The 4,191-nt window shown below is 43.8% G+C and overlaps 1 pseudogene; it reads right to left on the minus strand.

The window, feature by feature from the left end:
• Positions 1 to 241: 241 nt before the first annotated feature.
• On the minus strand, positions 242 to 2,811 carry LOC115859996 (52 kDa repressor of the inhibitor of the protein kinase pseudogene; annotated as a pseudogene).
• Between the last annotated feature and the right edge of the window lie 1,380 nt (positions 2,812 to 4,191).

Genomic DNA, 4,191 nt, shown 5'->3' on the forward strand with positions numbered 1-4,191 from the left:
ACACAGAGTGTAACATGGTACTTTCAATGCTATCTTCTGGAAGAACAGTTAGGTCTCCAAAGCATGGGACTTCAAACGGGCCATTTAAACAGGAAGATTATCAATGACTAATGTACTCAATGGGAGGCCTACAGGTCAAGGTATTCAGTGATTAAGTGGCCTACGTACACCTTACAACTTTTCTGTAAGATATTTTCAAATTTCTTACAGATTTTTTCAAATATCAAATATAAGAGAAAGCCTATTTTAAAAGTCTCTTAGGTATTTTCAAAGTTTCTGAATTATCTGTAGGAAGCTCTGACTTACTTGTATAGAGTTTGATATGTGTACCCACCATTAAATCCAAATCGTGTTTTAGATTTATTTATTTATGGCTGTGTTGGGTCTTTGTTTCTGTGCGAGGGCTTTCTCTAGTTGTGGCAAGCGGGGGCCACTCTTCATCGCGGTGTGTGGGCCTCTCACTATTGCGGCCTCTCTTGTCGCGGAGCACAGGCTCCAGACGCGCAGGCTCAGCAGTTGTGGTTCACGGGCCCAGTTGCTCTGCGGCATGTGGGATCTTCCCAGACCAGGGCTTGAACCCATGTTCCCTGCATTGGCAGGCAGATTCTCAACCACTGTGCCACCAGGGAAGCCCCAAATCGTGTTTTATATCAAAATTTATGTTAAGCAAAGTCAAGTTACTTGACCTTTGGTCTGTCAAAGTGTTCCTCAGGTATGCTTTGAGACGCTTTCGCCCATTTTCATAGCGTTCATTCTCAAACTTCATCACAGGAAGAATACATAGGACCTTCAGCAATGCATAAACATCAGGAAAAAACTTGATGTCTGGCAGGTGAAGGGCTTCATAAATAGTGGATGGAAGTTCTATATCTTTCCATGTTTCCACCTGATTCTCCAACAATGCAACTCAGCAGAGAGTGTGTCAGGATTAGGTAAATCACTTCTGTACATGTCAGCATGATGCTCCTCTGATGTATTGAATTTAAGCTGTCCCATGACAGAGGGTACCAGAGGTAAGCATTTAAGAGCTTTGAGGTGTTGTTCTGAGAAGATATCTTTCAGTTCCTGAATAATGTGTTCCACTGTTGGAACACTTAGAGTTTCTTTATAGTAACTCTCAGAGATTCCAGGTTACTGTGCTGAGCTCTGCAAAATTTCCCTGGGAGTTTCATCTGAATATCAAGTTTGGCTGCCAAATTTGTGGCTTCCTCAAACCAAAATTCATGATAAACTTCGATATTTTCCATCACTTCATTTAGTGAATGTAGCACTGCAGTCAAACTACTGGCTGCAAAGAAGACATCAGAAGTTTGCCCCTGAAGATTTTTCCCAAAGGCTCTTTTAAAAGATAGAACATTTTTAAGAACAACAATGGTAACGATGAAATCAAAATCTGTTACTACACTACAGGTAAAAATGCTCGGCCAGCTATACAGTTATTCCATCTAACATTTGTGTCACTATTTATACCATCTAAACATAAAACAAGTGCTTGTAGCAGGTCCACTAAGATTTCAAAAGCATCATGCCTGCCTGTCCACTGAGAATGGCAAATTTCCTTCAGTTCTTTGCCCCTTTCTTCATTGTTCTGAAATAGGACAGAAATTACATCGTCAAGCTCTAAAAGCAGTTGTGGTGATCGATGGGAAAAAGAACAAACTTCCTTAATTGTTCCTAATGCGCCAGATACTCCCATAACAGGCACTGATTTTGCCAACCACATATTTAAGGCACAGGAAGAGCAGAGTATGTACATAGCTTGGGGATATTTCTCTAAAAGTCTAGAAGCAACAACTTTCATTTTGGAAGAAAATCCACTGGACACAGTGTAAGCCTGGCCACAACAGTACCCCATGTTGAATCCCCACGTCTCAGTTATCGTAGTGTGAAATTTCACAGCCAGAATTTCTGCATCAACTTCATAAGGCAGGAAGCCCACAGATTCCTCTCTCAGGTTGTGACAACAAACCTCACCAACACAGGCAGGTGCTCTTCCCCTGCTATGTCCACCGCATCGTCAGTGACGATGGAAAAGAAGTGAGAGTCTCTCACCTCCCTGAGGCTTTCTTCCCGGATGCAGCTCTCACAGATCTCTAGCATCTGTTTCTGCTGTGTTTTCGAACAGAACAATGTGTTAACTGCTGTTGTCTCCAAGAGCCTTCTCAGAACCTCTTCAGAATTGATCCGGCACTCCAGCAGGGCTTGAAAGTTATCAGGAGTAAAGAGACCTTCTGGGATTTCATCAGCTTCATGTCCATCCAGAGGTGTGTTCTGTTTTCCTGTAAGAATCAAAATTTCAAATAAAGATTTTAAGTATTCTTTGTTTTCCTTCTCTTCAAGGGTTAAAGGTAAAATGTCTTCACCCTGCTCTTCACCCCCTTCTTCTGCACTGGGGTTCTGAGCATTGCTGTTGTTTATTTCCTTATGTTTTCGTTCCTGTTCAGAAGTTTCATCAATTTTTTTCTGTTTCAGTGTCCTGATTTCATCTTCACTCAATTCTTTTATTCGTTTTCTGTGTCTGCTGTGTGGATTATTCAAATGGCTGGTAAGATCAAATATTGTTGGTATTGCATTATCTCGAAGAACTGTCCTATAAGGGCTAGTTCTACAGATCATAGACGTCTCAAAGTGTTTGGCACACAATTGATAATGTTTATTTAGTTGATCAGGTGTTCTATCTTCTAAGTCTGCTCTCCTACAATTCTCCACCCACTTCTGACATCTGGCTGGATCCCGCGGGAACCTGTAAAAGGCCAGGTCCGACTGCGAGCTCTTGCGCGTGCAGTTGGGGGTCGCGCAGAAGTTCGGCATCGTCGTCTGCCCGCCGGCTGGCCCAGCCCTCCCCTCCCCGCCTCCTCAGGGCAGCCCGCCTGTCGGGGCGGGGCCGGGGAGGGGAGCCAGGCTGGCGTGCCAGGGGGAGGGGCCCCAGAGTTTTGTTTAAAAGTACTGATATAAATATCCCAGACTATCAATTTGCGGTCACACAATGATGATTTCCTTAGAGAAAATGCTTCTAATTGGACTTTCTGGGTCAAAGGTTATTGGCATTTTAGGGGCTTTTTATATATATTATCTAATTACCCTCCAGAAAGAGAATTGGACTTCAGATTCAGACTCGCAAGCAGTGTGAGCAGCTGTCTGGTCACTGAAACTTTGCCAACACTAGATATTGACCATTGGTACCTTTTCATATCTTTATTGAAGTCATATTAATTAGCTACACTAGAGGATTATAAAATAATAATAGTTACACACTGGCCCCTTCCTAATGCCAGATCCTAAGCTGAACACTTTACACGCAAACATTTCCCTTAAAAATCCCATCCATCCTGGGAGATGGTGTTATTAACATCCCCATCCTTTAGATGAGAATATGAAGACAAGAATGGTTAAGTAACTTGCCTAAACTCTCATAGCTAGTAAGTGGCAAATTTGAAACTAGGATTGTGTGATTTCAAAGTTTGAGTTTTTACTGACAAAACCATCCTGCTTCAATAGCATAAGTTTTTAGATGCTGCATAATCTGTCTTAAGTTGATTCCCCAGAAAGGGTTTCAGACTTTGAGATCTGTGTGCAGGAGAATTATTGGGGAGTGCTCTTGGGAATAGTCCCTGGGTTCAGGGCAGGGGCAGAGAAGCAAGATGGACACAGAGGGAGAAGTTAAATAGCAAAGCAGTTGTGACAAAGGCCTCAGCGAGTTCTGGAGCCAGGGTTGGGGTGGGAGGTGCTTCAGAGCATCCTGCATTGGGGCCAGAAAGCCAGACCTTCATAACCCTGTCATTGAATGTGGGCCTGGCCGGATAGTGACTTAACCCTGGATAAGGCAGCTCCGTTTGCCCAAAGGCAAGTCCCAGAGAGGCTCCGCTGTGAGCTGTCAGGCAGGAATGAGTGCCTTGGTGCTGAGTGGGGGTATTAGCAGCACAGCACACATCCCCTCAGAACTCAGAAACAGTTGTTCAGGGGACTGACCGGATGAGTCAAGCATAGGCCCAGAGTCCTGCCTGTCTTTAGTCTTTCTGGGAAAAGTATAGTTTTCCAAGGAATTTTTCCTCCTTTTCTGGGACTGGCTGGAGAGGGTCATTGTCACAGCTGTATTCAGCTTCAGAATGTTGGTGGTGGGGGTGGAGGAAAGAACTGAGGCTGTGGTCAGGAGTCCACTGGTCACTGTTCATTAGCTGGTGATGTCACAAA

The sequence above is a fragment of the Globicephala melas genome, chromosome 3 (genome assembly GCF_963455315.2).
Source record: "Globicephala melas chromosome 3, mGloMel1.2, whole genome shotgun sequence".
Taxonomy (NCBI): Eukaryota; Metazoa; Chordata; class Mammalia; order Artiodactyla; family Delphinidae; genus Globicephala; species Globicephala melas.